Below are 18125 nucleotides of genomic sequence, written 5' to 3' on the forward strand. Positions count from 1 at the left end.
TGTCTCTAGCTATGTATTTCTATATGCATACATACAGTATATAACGCTTTGTGTTTGGTGTGTGCAATATACAGTATATATATATATATATGTATATATATATGTATATATTGTCATGACTGTGGTTTTGTGAACCCGGTGTTCGTGAAGTCTGTGCGGGCAACTGGAGGACTATGTGAATATTAGGCTGGTCTGTAGGAATCAGTGAGAAGAAGGAGCAATCCCTGACCGGGGATCGAACCTGGGCCTCGGCAGAGGAAGCCGTATCCTGACCACTGGATCACCAGGGACTTTGATAGCAGGATGATGAATGTATAGGTGAGACTGTACTGGATATAGTGTCGCAGGAGTAGGTGCTTATGTACTCAAGGTTACTGGCAAGATAGTAAGACGTAGTGATGAGCGGGTTCGGTTCCTCTGAATCCGAACCCGCCCGAACTTCAGTTTTTTCTTCACGGGTCCGAGCGACTCGGATCTTCCCGCCTTGCCCGGTTAACCCGAGCGCGCCCGAACGTCATCATCCCACTGTCGGATTCTCGCGAGACTCGGATTCTATAAAAGGAGCCGCGCGTCGCCGCCATTTTCACACGTGCATTGAGAGTCATAGGGAGAGGACGTGGCTGGCGTCCTCTCCGTTTAGAGAAGAGAGAGACACAGTAGAGACGAGAGAGACACAGTATTTTGGGGAGCATTATTACTATTAGGAGGAGTACTACTATACTACTATACTACTTGCTGAAGTGATATAGATTAGATAGTGTGACTGTGTATTGTATTAATTATCTGACTTGTGGGGGAGACACTGACAGTGGGGAGCAGTTAGAGTCTGAGAGCAGGACTCAGGAGTACATATAACGTACAGTGCACACTTTTGCTGCCAGAGTCAGTGCCACACTGCCATTGTTGTGACCACACTGACCACCAGTATAATAATATATTTTGTGATTGTCTGCTTAGGACTCGGAGTACTAGTTGCAAGTTGCAACGTGACCTGACCACCAGTTTAATAATCAATCACCACCAGTTTAATATATATATATATATATATAATTGTATATAATATATATATATATATATATATATATAATATTGTATACCACCTACCCGTGGTTTTTTTTTTTTTCATTCTTCTTTATACATACTACTATAGTAGCTTACTGTAGCAGTCTGCGGTGCTGCTGACCTGACAGTGTCCAGCAGGTCCGTCATCAGTCATTACATAATAAATATATATAGTACCTGTCCGGCTGCAGTACTAGTGATATTATATTGATTTCATCTCATTATCAATAATTTATCATCCAGTCTAGACTCTATATTAGCAGCAGACACAGTACGTTAGTCCACGGCTGTAGCTACCTCTGTGTCGGCACTCGGCAGTCCATCCATAATTGTATACCACCTACCCGTGTTTTTTTTTTTCTTTCTTCTTTGTACATACTACTATAGTATAGTAGCTTACTGTAGCAGTCTGCGGTGCTGCTGAGCTGACAGTGTCCAGCAGGTCCGTCATCAGTCATCATTACCTAATAAATATATTATCTACCTGTCCGGCTGCAGTACTAGTGATATTATATATACATACATATATATATTGATTTCATCTCATTATCAATCATCCAGTCTATATTAGCAGCAGACACAGTACGTTAGTCCACGGCTGTAGCTACCTCTGTGTCGGCACTCGGCAGTCCATCCATAATTGTATACCACCTACCCGTGGTTTTTTTTTTTCTTTCTTCTTTGTACATACTACTATAGTATAGTAGCTTACTGTAGCAGTCTGCGGTGCTGCTGAGCTGACAGTGTCCAGCAGGTCCGTCATCAGTCATCATTACCTAATAAATATATTATCTACCTGTCCGGCTGCAGTACTAGTGATATTATATATACATACATATATATATTGATTTCATCTCATTATCAATCATCCAGTCTATATTAGCAGCAGACACAGTATGTTAGTCCACGGCTGTAGCTACCTCTGTGTCGGCACTCGGCAGTCCATCCATAATTGTATACCACCTACCCGTGGTTTTTTTTTTTCTTTCTTCTTTGTACATACTACTATAGTATAGTAGCTTACTGTAGCAGTCTGCGGTGCTGCTGAGCTGACAGTGTCCAGCAGGTCCGTCATCAGTCATCATTACCTAATAAATATATTATCTACCTGTCCGGCTGCAGTACTAGTGATATTATATATACATACATATATATATTGATTTCATCTCATTATCAATCATCCAGTCTATATTAGCAGCAGACACAGTATGTTAGTCCACGGCTGTAGCTACCTCTGTGTCGGCACTCGGCAGTCCATCCATAATTGTATACCACCTACCCGTGGTTTTTTTTTTTCTTTCTTCTTTGTACATACTACTATAGTATAGTAGCTTACTGTAGCAGTCTGCGGTGCTGCTGAGCTGACAGTGTCCAGCAGGTCCGTCATCAGTCATCATTACCTAATAAATATATTATCTACCTGTCCGGCTGCAGTACTAGTGATATTATATATACATACATATATATATTGATTTCATCTCATTATCATCCAGTCTATATTAGCAGCAGACACAGTACGGTAGTCCACGGCTGTAGCTACCTCTGTGTCGGCACTCGGCAGTCCATCCATAAGTATACTAGTATCCATCCATCTCCATTGTTTACCTGAGGTGCCTTTTAGTTGTGCCTATTAAAATATGGAGAACAAAAATGTTGAGGTTCCAAAATTAGGGAAAGATCAAGATCCACTTCCACCTCGTGCTGAAGCTGCTGCCACTAGTCATGGCCGAGACGATGAAATGCCAGCAACGTCGTCTGCCAAGGCCGATGCCCAATGTCATAGTACAGAGCATGTCAAATCCAAAACACCAAATATCAGTAAAAAAAGGACTCCAAAACCTAAAATAAAATTGTCAGAGGAGAAGCGTAAACTTGCCAATATGCCATTTACCACACGGAGTGGCAAGGAACGGCTGAGGCCCTGGCCTATGTTCATGGCTAGTGGTTCAGCTTCACATGAGGATGGAAGCACTCAGCCTCTCGCTAGAAAACTGAAAAGACTCAAGCTGGCAAAAGCACCGCAAAGAACTGTGCGTTCTTCGAAATCCCAAATCCACAAGGAGAGTCCAATTGTGTCGGTTGCGATGCCTGACCTTCCCAACACTGGACGTGAAGAGCATGCGCCTTCCACCATTTGCACGCCCCCTGCAAGTGCTGGAAGGAGCACCCGCAGTCCAGTTCCTGATAGTCAGATTGAAGATGTCAGTGTTGAAGTACACCAGGATGAGGAGGATATGGGTGTTGCTGGCGCTGGGGAGGAAATTGACCAGGAGGATTCTGATGGTGAGGTGGTTTGTTTAAGTCAGGCACCCGGGGAGACACCTGTTGTCCGTGGGAGGAATATGGCCGTTGACATGCCTGGTGAAAATACCAAAAAAATCAGCTCTTCAGTGTGGAGGTATTTCAACAGAAATGCGGACAACAGGTGTCAAGCCGTGTGTTGCCTTTGTCAAGCTGTAATAAGTAGGGGTAAGGACGTTAACCACCTCGGAACATCCTCCCTTATACGTCACCTGCAGCGCATTCATAATAAGTCAGTGACAAGTTCAAAAACTTTGGGTGACAGCGGAAGCAGTCCATTGACCAGTAAATCCCTTCCTCTTGTAACCAAGCTCACGCAAACCACACCACCAACTCCCTCAGTGTCAATTTCCTCCTTCCCCAGGAATGCCAATAGTCCTGCAGGCCATGTCACTGGCAATTCTGACGAGTCCTCTCCTGCCTGGGATTCCTCCGATGCATCCTTGCGTGTAACGCCTACTGCTGCTGGCGCTGCTGTTGTTGCTGCTGGGAGTCGATGGTCATCCCAGAGGGGAAGTCGGAAGACCACTTGTACTACTTCCAGTAAGCAATTGACTGTCCAACAGTCCTTTGCGAGGAAGATGAAATATCACAGCAGTTATCCTGCTGCAAAGCGGATAACTGAGGCCTTGACAACTATGTTGGTGTTAGACGTGCGTCCGGTATCCGCCGTTAGTTCACAGGGAACTAGACAATTTCTTGAGGTAGTGTGCCCCCGTTACCAAATACCATCTAGGTTCCACTTCTCTAGGCAGGCGATACCGAAAATGTACACAGACCTCAGAAAAAGACTCACCAGTGTCCTAAAAAATGCAGCTGTACCCAATGTCCACTTAACCACGGACATGTGGACAAGTGGAGCAGGGCAGGGTCAGGACTATATGACTGTGACAGCCCACTGGGTAGATGTATGGACTCCCGCCGCAAGAACAGCAGCAGCGGCACCAGTAGCAGCATCTCGCAAACGCCAACTCTTTCCTAGGCAGGCTACGCTTTGTATCACCGCTTTCCAGAATACGCACACAGCTGAAAACCTCTTACGGCAACTGAGGAAGATCATCGCGGAATGGCTTACCCCAATTGGACTCTCCTGTGGATTTGTGGCATCGGACAACGCCAGCAATATTGTGTGTGCATTAAATATGGGCAAATTCCAGCACGTCCCATGTTTTGCACATACCTTGAATTTGGTGGTGCAGAATTTTTTAAAAAACGACAGGGGCGTGCAAGAGATGCTGTCGGTGGCCAGAAGAATTGCGGGACACTTTCGGCGTACAGGCACCACGTACAGAAGACTGGAGCACCACCAAAAACTACTGAACCTGCCCTGCCATCATCTGAAGCAAGAAGTGGTAACGAGGTGGAATTCAACCCTCTATATGCTTCAGAGGTTGGAGGAGCAGCAAAAGGCCATTCAAGCCTATACAATTGAGCACGATATAGGAGGTGGAATGCACCTGTCTCAAGTGCAGTGGAGAATGATTTCAACGTTGTGCAAGGTTCTGATGCCCTTTGAACTTGCCACACGTGAAGTCAGTTCAGACACTGCCAGCCTGAGTCAGGTCATTCCCCTCATCAGGCTTTTGCAGAAGAAGCTGGAGACATTGAAGGAGGAGCTAACACAGAGCGATTCTGCTAGGCATGTGGGACTTGTGGATGGAGCCCTTAATTCGCTTAACAAGGATTCACGGGTGGTCAATCTGTTGAAATCAGAGCACTACATTTTGGCCACCGTGCTCGATCCTAGATTTAAAGCCTACCTTGGATCTCTCTTTCCGGCAGACACAAGTCTGCTGGGGTTGAAAGACCTGCTGGTGAGAAAATTGTCAAGTCAAGCGGAACGCGACCTGTCAACATCTCCTCCTTCACATTCTCCCGCAACTGGGGGTGCGAGGAAAAGGCTCAGAATTCCGAGCCCACCCGCTGGCGGTGATGCAGGGCAGTCTGGAGCGACTGCTGATGCTGACATCTGGTCCGGACTGAAGGACCTGACAACGATTACGGACATGTCGTCTACTGTCACTGCATATGATTCTCTCACCATTGAAAGAATGGTGGAGGATTATATGAGTGACCGCATCCAAGTAGGCACGTCACACAGTCCGTACTTATACTGGCAGGAAAAAGAGGCAATTTGGAGGCCCTTGCACAAACTGGCTTTATTCTACCTAAGTTGCCCTCCCACAAGTGTGTACTCCGAAAGAGTGTTTAGTGCCGCCGCTCACCTTGTCAGCAATCGGCGTACGAGGTTACATCCAGAAAATGTGGAGAAGATGATGTTCATTAAAATGAATTATAATCAATTCCTCCGTGGAGACATTGACCAGCAGCAATTGCCTCCACAAAGTACACAGGGAGCTGAGATGGTGGATTCCAGTGGGGACGAATTGATAATCTGTGAGGAGGGGGATGTACACGGTGATATATCGGAGGATGATGATGAGGTGGACATCTTGCCTCTGTAGAGCCAGTTTGTGCAAGGAGAGATTAATTGCTTCTTTTTTGGTGGGGGTCCAAACCAACCCGTCATTTCAGTCACAGTCGTGTGGCAGACCCTGTCACTGAAATGATGGGTTGGTTAAAGTGTGCATGTCCTGTTTATACAACATAAGGGTGGGTGGGAGGGCCCAAGGACAATTCCATCTTGCACCTCTTTTTTCTTTAATTTTTCTTTGCGTCATGTGCTGTTTGTGGAATGTTTTTTGGAAGGGCCATCCTGCGTGACACTGCAGTGCCACTCCTAGATGGGCCCTGTGTTTGTGTCGGCCACTAGGGTCGCTTATCTTACTCACACAGCTACCTCATTGCGCCTCTTTTTTTCTTTGCGTCATGTGCTGTTTGGGGAGGGTTTTTTGGAAGGGACATCCTGCGTGACACTGCAGTGCCACTCCTAGATGGGCCCGGTGTTTGTGTCGGCCACTGGGGTCGCTTATCTTACTCACACAGCTACCTCATTGCGCCTCTTTTTTTCTTTGCGTCATGTGCTGTTTGGGGAGGGTTTTTTGGAAGGGACATCCTGCGTGACACTGCAGTGCCACTCCTAGATGGGCCCGGTGTTTGTGTCGGCCACTAGGGTCGCTTATCTTACTCACACAGCTACCTCATTGCGCCTCTTTTTTTCTTTGCGTCATGTGCTGTTTGGGGAGGGTTTTTTGGAAGGGACATCCTGCGTGACACTGCAGTGCCACTCCTAGATGGGCCCGGTGTTTGTGTCGGCCACTAGGGTCGCTTATCTTACTCACACAGCTACCTCATTGCGCCTCTTTTTTTCTTTGCGTCATGTGCTGTTTGGGGAGGGTTTTTTGGAAGGGACATCCTGCGTGACACTGCAGTGCCACTCCTAGATGGGCCCGGTGTTTGTGTCGGCCACTAGGGTCGCTTATCTTACTCACACAGCTACCTCATTGCGCCTCTTTTTTTCTTTGCGTCATGTGCTGTTTGGGGAGGGTTTTTTGGAAGGGACATCCTGCGTGACACTGCAGTGCCACTCCTAGATGGGCCCGGTGTTTGTGTCGGCCACTAGGGTCGCTTATCTTACTCACACAGCTACCTCATTGCGCCTCTTTTTTTCTTTGCGTCATGTGCTGTTTGGGGAGGGTTTTTTGGAAGGGACATCCTGCGTGACACTGCAGTGCCACTCCTAGATGGGCCCGGTGTTTGTGTCGGCCACTAGGGTCGCTTAGCTTAGTCATCCAGCGACCTAGGTGCAAATTTTAGGACTAAAAATAATATTGTGAGGTATGAGGTATTCAGAATAGACTGAAAATGAGTGTAAATTGTGGTTTTTGAGGTTAATAATACTTTGGGATCAAAATGACCCCCAAATTCTATGATTTAAGCTGTTTTTTAGGGTTTTTTGAAAAAAACACCCGAATCCAAAACACACCCGAATCCGACAAAAAAAATTCGGTGAGGTTTTGCCAAAACGCGGTCGAACCCAAAACACGGCCGCGGAACCGAACCCAAAACCAAAACACAAAACCCGAAAAATTTCCGGTGCACATCACTGGACTGGTTACTGGTGAGACTGGGATGCAACTGTAATGCGGGCTGGTACCGGATATAACTGGAAACGCAACTGAAAGTAGAACGATGACTGTGGCTATAACTCTAGTACGAGGCTGAAGAACCCTGCGGCTGTGATGGTAGAATACTGCAACTGTGGTTTTCAGTTGAAAAGGAAGAAATGGGTACTGGCGCCGGCTGAAGTACAGAATATGATGAACGACTCAATAAATAAGATATAAAAAGGTGCATTTAATATACATTCATCAAAGAGAGGTTATCCACCCCTCAGGAGTAAAACATAAGTAATAGCAGAACAATAAAAAGTACAATTAGTAGGATCCCACAGGGTTAACCCTTTCAAGTATAATGTCCACAGTTCCTGGCTAGGACGCTATTCCACATTTGCCCACAAGTTCAATTAGGTATAAGGTAATTTACCAGACTGGATTCCAGATAAGTCCCCTAGGTCTCTCTTGCAGTTAGGAACCAAATGGCATATGGGGATGAGTCCAGATCATATGAAGAACTTGTGTCGGAATTTCATCCAGTGGAAGCTGATAAGTCCAAAGTTTACCAGGAGGTGGATGAGGGTACTGATACTTGTGGTCCTACAAACTTAAGCCCAACGCGTTTCGCTGGTCTGATGGGTGCCCGCTTCCTCGGGAGCATAAATCCAATGCCCAGCCAGTGGGCTTTATATACCCTTAGTAGTTAGGGATTAGTTGGAAACACCTGTTAGCCCTGCTAACACATATTGATGTGCATTTCATAAATCAAATGATCATTCACAACAGAAGGCAATCATTTCAAAGACATATACTAAGACTATTTTTATTTGTAAAAACGAGTCCTATAAACACTTTAAATATGTAAAAATATATAATCCTGAACTTGTGTCACGTGATCGTTGCCGGTCACGTGGGATAGGGCAGCCAATGAGCCCCAGATCTCGGAGTTTGTGAGATCCCGCCCGAGACCACATGACCGGGCACGATCACGTGATCCCGGAAGCACGTAGTGCGGTTCACAGACCCGGATATAACATAGCTCTCAATGGAGCGCACACGTCAGAATCAGGAAGTGAGTACTGCGTTCCAAAGGCTGTGGGACGCAGCACTAATATTACTAGCTCATATTAAACACATCATTGGACAGCGCAAATAGAAAGAGAATAGGGGACAAACGGCTTAATAAACAGTTGGAAGACATACACTTTCGTATGTTTTATATTTAGAAGGTACATGTAAAAAAAAATAATAATAATAATAATAATAATAATAATCCATCCATACTTATATAGAAATACTCCTCGGAAGAGTACTCCCATACAGTAAATGGTGGATACTAACATACTAAGTGCATAGTGCATACAAGTATCATACTCCAACAGTCCGATGGTATACCAGAGATATCTTTCATCATATTAATACGGAATATGGACCATACATATAATATTAAACTTCATTAGGTTAGATTATATTAAATATATTACTCTATCTATTTTTATTTTATTAAGAGTGTGCATCAGGATGGAAAAAAGGATCACATATTCTCAAAGGTGACAGAAATGGTAAAAGAGACAATGCCTTTATATACAAAGTAGCAGATCTTAATTTAACTGAAGGGAATGATATATATACTCCACAAAGTGGTTCATATAGGTCCTCTAAGACCCCTGATTTATATTATCGTATTGTGTTTAGCTCAATGCTCTCATTCAACCCATCCAGGTGCAGAGTGCCAAATTTTAATATCCAATAAACTTCCCTACAGCAAAGCTTGTTGAACCTGTCCCCCCCTCTAGGTGTGGGGGTGACATGTTCAACACAGATGAGGGACAAACTTCTCGGATCTCCCATATGTGCCTGTGAAAATTGTCTAGATACACTGTGTTTCTCATATCTCCTAATAATGTTCCTGCGGTGCTCCATAAATCTAACATGCATGGGTCTTGTGGTTCTCCCCACATAGTTAAGGCCGCAACCGCAGGTTAAGAGATATATGACATAATTTGTATCGCAATTCATAAAAGTTTTCAGTTGGTATTGTTCATTCGCCTGCTGGCAGAAGGTTTCAATATTGGAGCAATTAGTCTGAGTCGCATCATTTGCCCCTTTGGAATGTTATGTTTCCAAGGAGCAAAATGAGCACTCTCGTAATGTAAATACGATAATGTGCTCACAGACTTGGTGTAATTTGATGTGATAATTTATGTGCTCCCTACTGTGATCAAAGGTGAAAGATAAATTATAGGTGTTGTGATTGAGATAAGAAACAACATTTTTTGGGGATGGGGATCTATCTAGCATTCTTTCTTTTGTTTCTTATCTCAATCACAACACCTATAATTTATCTTTCACCTTTGATCACAGTAGGGAGCACATAAATTATCACATCAAATTACACCAAGTCTGTGAGCAGTGCACATTATCGTATTTACATTACGAGAGTGCTCATTTTGCTCCTTGGAAACATAACAGTCCAAAGGGGCAAATGATGCGACTCAGACGTAATTGCTCCAATATTGAAACCTTCTCCCAGCAGGCGAATGAACTCATGGACTCTCTGAGACAGAGGAAATATCCAGAGCGCCTTCTCCAACAGGCCTTTAGTGAGGTATATCACATGGATAGGATGAAACTTCTCACTCCTAAAATTAAAGATATAACTTCTGAGAACAAAAAGGAAAATAGTGCAAAAGGTGAGAGACAACTAGCCTTTGTCTGTAAATATAACAACTCAGCCCAGGATATTCGATCCATCATCTCTAAAAATTATAGAGTCTTAAGACAGGATCGTACCCTTAATCAAATACTTCCTTCTAAACCCTTAGTGGTTTTTAAGAAAAATCAGTCCCTAAAAACTATACTAGCCCCTACGTTTTTGGATCCCATGAAACTACAAAAGGAGACACCCATAGGATGCACGTGGTTGTCGCCCAAACCCACGGGGTGTTTCAACTGTGGGAAAACTCGGTGTACCACGTGTACCCATATGCCTAAAAAAACATGCTCCCTGACCTTACCAGGGAATAATGAACAATACCAACTGAAAACTTTTAGGAATTGCGATACAAATTATGTCATATATCTCTTAACCTGCGGTTGCGGCCTTAACTATGTGGGGAGAACCACAAGACCCATGCATGTTAGATTTATGGAGCACCGCAGGAACATTATTAAGAGATATGAGAAACACAGTGTATCTAGACATTTTTCACAGGCACATATGGGAGATCCGAGAAGTTTGTCCCTCATCTGTGTTGAACATGTCGCCCCCACACCTAGAGGGGGGGACAGGTTCAACAAGCTTTGCTGTAGGGAAGTTTATTGGATATTAAAATTTGGCACTCTGCACCCTGATGGGTTGAATGAGAGCATTGAGCTAAACATAATACGATAATATAAATCAGGGGTCTTAGAGGACCTATATGCAGGGGCGGATCCAGAAGAAAATGATAGGGGGGGCACCATGGAAGGGGCAAGTACATTTGCGTGCGCCTTCAGCGCATTCGCTCGCAGAAAAGGGGTGTGTCCCCACTACAAAGGGCGTGGCCTCACAGGACAGGGAGAGAGTGAGAGAGTGACTTGCAGTAGGCGACAGGGAGAGTGACTATCAGTTGGTGACAGCTAGTGGTTGATGGAGAGTGACTGGCAGTGGGTGACAGGCAGTGGGTGACAGGGAGTGGACTGAGGTGAGGTCATTACTGACGTGTAACCGGATGGGAGGGGATTACCGACCCCGGTGATTGGTCTTTTGGAGGTGTACACTTATTTAAATGCTATCAGTTTTTGTATGTTTGTTGTCTGAGGAAAGTGCCGCTACACAATAAACGGTCACTGAAACGCTACTTGAAAACTTACCACTTGTACATGTGATTTATCTTCATGTCTGGGAGTGCCGTTCCTGAGTATCTGGCTTTATATATATATATATATATATATATATATATATATACTGTGAATATATATATATATATATACACACACACACACACATACATACACACATGTGTGTGTGTGTGTGTGTGTGTGTATATATATATATATATATATATATATGTGAGGGGGAGAGACAGGGAGGGTGAGGGTACTGAGGGGGAGAGACAGGGAGGGGGAGGGTGCTGAGGGGGAGAGACAAGGAGGGGGAGGGTGCTGAGGGGGAGAGAGAGGGTGCTGAGGGGGAGAGACAAGGAGGGGGAGGGTGCTGAGAGGTGAGAGACAGGGAGGGGGAGGGTGCTGAGGGGGAGAAACAGGGAGGGGGAGGGTGCTGAGAGGGAGGGTGATGAGGGGGAGAGACAGGGAGGGGGAGGGTGCTGAGGGGGAGAGAAGTAGGGGAAGGGTGCTGAGGGGGAGGGTGCTGAGGGGGAGAGACAGGGAGGGGGAGGGTGCTGAGGGGGAGAGACAAGGAGGGGGAGGGTGCTGAGGGGGAGAGAGAGGGTGCTGAGGGGGAGAGACAAGGAGGGGGAGGGTGCTGAGAGGTGAGAGACAGGGATGGGGAGGGTGCTGAGGGGGAGAGACAGGGAGGGGGAGGGTGCTGAGGGGGAGACACAGGGAGGGGGAGGGTGCTGAGGGGGAGATACAGGGAGGTGGAGGGTGCTGAGGGGGAGATACAGGGACGGGGGTGGGGGGGGGGGGGCTGAGGGTGAGATACTGGGACATAACTTTGCTTCAGAAAAGAAACAATGAAGGATTCCCTGACAAACTTGCACGCACCCCTCCCCCTCCCCCCTATCACATATACTTAGAAAATACCTTAAGGCTTTACCCCACTGGCAGGCATCATAGGACAGGACTCCTAACGGTGCTCATATACCGCAGGTACAGCAGGAGAGAGCGCACTGTGAGTGCAGGAGGCGGGCTGGGTACAGGAGGTGAGAGCGGCAGCGCGCGGTTCAGGAGGAGAGAGCGGCAGCGCACAGTGTGACGTGGGCGCTGGGTTGCCATTGGTTACGAGGCAGGACGAGGTGCAGCGCAGCGCTGGCGGCTGACAGTGTGAGTACGACGGCTGTCAGTGGGGAGCGCTGGCTCTATCAAGGGGAGATTGCTGCAGAGAGCTGTGGCCGATTTAAAAAAAAACCTGCCACAAATGACAGGGGGGGCACGGGCCCGAGTGCCCCTCCCCTGGATCCGCCACTGCCTATATGAACCACTTTGTGGAGTATATATATCATTCCCTTCAGTTAAATTAAGATCTGCTACTTTGTATATAAAGGCATTGTCTCTTTTACCATTTCTGTCACCTTTGAGAATATGTGATCCTTTTTTCCATCCTGATGCACACTCTTAATAAAATAAAAATAAAAATAGATAAATAGAGTAATATATTTAATATAATCTAACCTAATGAAATATAATGAAGTTTAATATTATATGTATGGTCCATATTCCGTATTAATATGATGAAAGATATCTCTGGTATACCATCGGACTGTTGGAGTATGATATTTGTATGCACTATGCACTTAGTATGTTAGTATCCACCATTTACTGTATGGGAGTACTCTTCCGAGGAGTATTTCTATATAAGTATGGATGGATTATTATTATTATTATTATTATTATTATTTTTTATATGTACCTTCTAAATATAAAACATATGAAAGTGTATGTCTTCCAACTGTTTATTAAGCCGTTTGTCCCCTATTCTCTTTCTATTTGCGCTGTCCAATGATGTGTTTAATACATACCTCCCAACTTTGTTCCCCCATGAAGAGGGACACACGCGCGGTGAAGCCGCGCGCTCCCGAAAAGGGGGCGTGACCAATGAAAAGGGGGCGTGGCTTCACGGGAGGACCCGCGATCGCGGACCACGCCCCCGTTTTCATCACTGAGGGGGCATGCCCAGTGCTCTGTGAGCTGCTAGCATGCCCTCTCTCCCACTGTCTGCGCTGAATAGACGCTGTGCGCAGGCGCACAGCGTCTATTCACTGCTGCTCTGCTATGCAGAGCAGTGAGTGCAGGAGCCTCCCAACTGCCCCCCCCCATCGCGGGACACTGCGGCCCGCGGGTGGAACAGCGGGACAGTCCCCAAAAACGGGACTGTCGCGCGAAAATCGGGACAGTTGGGAGGTATGGTTTAATATGAGCTAGTAACATTAGTGCTGCATCCCACAGCCTTTGGAACGCAGTACTCACTTCCTGATTCTGACGTGTGCGCTCCATTGAGCGCTATGATATATCCGGGTCTGTGAACCGCACTACGTGCTTCCGGGATCACGTGATCGGGCCCGGTCATGTGGTCTCGGGCAGGATCTCACAAACTCCGAGATCTGGGGCTCATTGGCTGCCCTATCCCACGTGACCGGCAACGATCACGTGACACAAGTTCAGGATTATATATTTTTACATATTTAAAGTGTTTATAGGACTCGTTTTTACAAATAAAAATAGTCTTAGTATATGTCTTTGAAATGATTGCCTTCTGTTGTGAATGATCATTTGATTTATGAAATGCACATCAATATGTGTTAGCAGGGCTAACAGGTGTTTCCAACTAATCCCTAACTACTAAGGGTATATAAAGCCCACTGGCTGGGCATTGGATTTATGCTCCCGAGGAAGCGGGCACCCATCAGACCAGCGAAACGCGTTGGGCTTAAGTTTGTAGGACCACAAGTATCAGCACCCTCATCCACCTCCTGGTAATCTTTGGACTTATCAGCTTCCACTGGATAAAATTCCAACACAAGTACTTCATATGATCTGGACTCATCCCCATCTGCCATTTGGTTCCTAACTGCAAGAGAGACCTAGGGGACTTATCTGGAATCCAGTCTGGTAAATTACCTTACACCTAATTGAACTTGTGGGCAAATGTGGAATAGCGTCCTAGCCAGGAACTGTGGACATTATACTTGAAAGGGTTAACCCTGTGGGATCCTACTAATTGTACTTTTTATTGTTCTGCTATTACTTATGTTTTACTCCTGAGGGGTGGATAACCTCTCTTTGATGAATGTATATTAAATGCACCTTTTTATATTTTATTTATTGAGTCGTTCATCATATTCTGTACTTCAGCCGGCGCCAGTACCCATTTCTTCCTTTTTTGCTTAAATTACCAAGGGAACTGACCTTCCCAGTACGGGCTGCCGTTGACAGCGCACTCCATTTGTGTATTTATTCGTGGTTTTCAGATGAGACTGTGGAATACTGCGACTGTACCTTTAAGATGAAACACTGCAACTGTGCCTTTAAGTTGAGACTGTGGAATACTGGATATCAATGGCAATACAAATGTAATCCAAACTGGGTAAAAAAGGAACAGAGTTTTTACAGGAACTAAAGTACAAGGGTTACCTTTAGGGAGCTCAGCTTCAAAGCTCACACAGAGCTGTGTGTGACACGAGGAACTGACCTCGTTTCCAACTCCAGCCTTCAGACTTATACTTCCTGGTCCTTGGTGATTGGTGAGCAGTGTCAGGTGATTCAGAGCTGGCACAGGATTGGACAGCTCTGGGTCAGGTGAACAGTCACTGTCATGTGAGTACTCTAGACTAGGCTGTGATGTGGAGTGAGGCCTAGCAGGCCGAGAGAACACTGAAGCCTGAACTTCTGCAAACAGAGGATGTTGGCTTTTAGGTCTAAACTTCAGATTGCTGAATTCAGACTCACACAGGAGATCACCACAGGTGGAGCTCGTTAACTATTACCTTCCAGGCAGAGAACTCAGGAGACTCATGGAGCGGACAAGCTGTTTATCTCAGTGAGCAAAAAGATGCAGGATCCAGGACAGAGAGGGTCTATGCAAAGGTTCAGTGTGATTTACCGCCGCCCAGGATGCTGAATGTCAGTATCCCGACATCGGCATCCCGAGCGGTAGAATGCCGGCAGTCTGCAAGAAATGTGCTCCAGTGCCTTCCCCCTGGGTCTGATGCCCATCTATGTATCAAATTCCAATAAGGCGGCACTCAGGTGTCTTAACGGTAACAGTGCAGAAAGCGGTGGTTTATTACAACGTTTCATCAGGACATACACACATGTAACCTGTTGCCGTTAAGACTCCTGAGTGCCGCCTTATTGGAAATTGATGTAGATACAATAGATAGATAGATACTGTAGATGAGTAGCCTGCACACTGCAGGCACCGAGTATCAAGCATCTGGTTTTTCCTTTATTACTCCTCACCCTGATGTTACATCAAGATCATTCATACCTCAGTTTCTTTCTAGGTCACTAAGCTATACAATAGTGAAAATGTCAACCTAATTCATCCAGTAGTTTTTGCGTGATGCCTTAACAAACATACAAAAATTTTCACCAAAAGTTTTTCCAACTCCGTAGTTCATAAACAGTCCCTAGAAGTATGCGGCGGCGGTAAGAAGCCCATAGGCTTCTATTGGGTATCGCCATAAAAAGATGTCAATACTCTAAGGGGCGAAAATGCGGCGGGTGGGTGTTAGTACATATAAAAATGCGGTAAAACGAGGGGGGGGGGGTTACTGCATTTTCCATTTAGTAAATCCCGCCCCATGGTGGTCATTCCGAGTTGTTTGCTCACTTGCTGCTTTTAGCAGCATTGCAAACGCTAGGCTGCCGCCCTCTGAGAGTGTATCTTAGCTTAGCAGAATAGCGAACGAAAGATTAGCAGAATTGCTACTAAATAATTCCTTGCAGTTTCTGAGTAGCTCCAGACCTACTCCTAGATTGCGATCACCTCAGTCCGTTTAGTTCCTGGTTTGACGTTACAAACACGCACTGCGTTCGGCCAGCCACTCCCCCGTTTCTCCAGCCACCTCTGCGTTTTTACTTGGCACGCCTGCGTTTTTTAGCACACTCCCTGAAAACGCCAAGTTTCCGCCCAGAAACACCCACTTCCTGTCAATCATACTACGATCACTCGAGCGATGAAAAAACGTCGCTCGAGCTTGTGCAAATCTCCAAAGTTTTGTGTTAAATTAGTGAACGCATGCGCACTGCGTACCATGCGCATGCGCATTTTCCACCTAATCGCTCCGTTGCGAAAAACGTCAACGAGCAAACAACTCTGAATGACCACCCATGTGAGAGTGCATAATGCCATCCTGAGATAGCGTTGTTTTTTACAAAAGCAATGAAAAGCAGAGCTATTTATCGCTTGATAAATTTAATTCAAGTATCACTGCCATGTCAGGATGTGGGGGCTGTGTGATCGATAAGTGAAACACCACCAGTGTGTAGCGGTGAAGGGCTGCCGCTGGCCATTTTGCTGGGTATCCGCCACCTTGTCCCCGCCGCTGCCCGGGTCCTGGCACTGTACTGTGGGTATACACGGGATCCGGTCTGAAGATCGACAATGTCTAGGTCGACAATGTTTAGGTCAACCACTATAGGTCGACAGTCACTAGGTCGACATGGATGGAAGGTCGACATAGTTTCTAGGTCGACATGTGCTAGGTCGACAGGTCTAAAGGTCGACATGAGTTTTTCACATTTTTTTTCTTTTTTTGAATTTTTTCATACTTAACGATCCACGTGGACTACGATTGGAACGGTAAAGTGTGCCGAGCGAAGCGGTAGCGGAGCGAAGGCACCATGCCCGAAGCATGGCGAGCGAAGCGAGCCATGCGAGGGGACACGGTGCACTAATTTGGGATCCCGGTCACTCTACGAAGAAAATGACACCAAAAAAAAAAATCCTCATGTCGACCTTTAGACCTGTCGACCTAGCACATGTCGACCTAGAAACCCTGTCGACCTTCCATCCATGTCGACCTAGTGACTGTCGACCTATAGTGGTCGACCTAAACATTGTCGACCTAGACACTGTCGATTTGATGAACCACACCCGTATACACAGGTGTGTCTGCTCATAGGGCCAAATTCATGTTTGTATACAAATGCAATCACAATTGCAATTCTCTAAGCTACGGAGCTGCTCATGTTAGAAAGTGAAGCTGCTGCCCAGGAATAAATAGAGACACCCACCAGACTCATCACAAGCTCAATTGCAATTGCGTACACATTAGCGGACTATGGTCCCGAACCCGCTCATCTCTAATTGCAATCGCAACACATGCACAGTTTGCTGATATTCGCTCCATTACGTGAGCACTGGACATTGTATGCAAACATGAATTAGGACCATAGTATTGATACGCATTGCAGCATGTGATGGGTATGCATCCCAGCAAGCATCTTGCGGCATAGCGGTCGCGCGTGTACACACACACCTGCAATCCATTCACTTATCATGGGAGAGCCGCTGGAGCAACTGTTCGCTGCCTCTCACCGCATAATGCTATGCAACTTGCCAGCAAACTCAATAACAAAGTAAGCGGACACATGTGTGTGTGTATATATATATATATATATATATATATATATATATATATATATACATACAGTGTACAATGTAGTTGTACCCACATAGTAAGGGTATGCACACTCCCTTTGCATGAGGAAGCAGATGGTATGCCGTGGAATGCCTTCTGCTTCTTCATGTAAAGGGAGTGTGCATACCCTTACTACGTGGAAACAACGATATTATACATTACTTTGGGGAGGGCACCCCGGCATTTATTGAGTTAAATCAGAGTGCCAATTACCCTTTTTTTGCTCTCTCTCTCTCTATATATATATACTGTGTATATATATATATATATATATATATTACAATGTCTGATACAAAATATGCAATACTGCATTACTTTAAAGATTGCATATAGTACTATGCACGTACATGTTTATGCTAAAATGTCATGTATCATATGTTTTTCAATAGGAGAATAAATGTGTAAACACAGCACATGTATCCATCCTTTGGCAACACCT

At 45.6% G+C, this 18125-nt stretch overlaps 1 protein-coding gene across 2 annotated transcripts in view; it reads right to left on the reverse strand.

Moving 5' to 3' along the window:
- LOC134932352 (uncharacterized) overlaps positions 1-18125 on the reverse strand; it is a 41898-nt gene that overhangs the window by 23191 nt on the left and 582 nt on the right. The gene's annotated exons all lie outside the window — the stretch shown is intronic.

This window comes from Pseudophryne corroboree, chromosome 1, assembly GCF_028390025.1.
Source record: "Pseudophryne corroboree isolate aPseCor3 chromosome 1, aPseCor3.hap2, whole genome shotgun sequence".
Lineage (NCBI taxonomy): Eukaryota > Metazoa > Chordata > Amphibia > Anura > Myobatrachidae > Pseudophryne > Pseudophryne corroboree.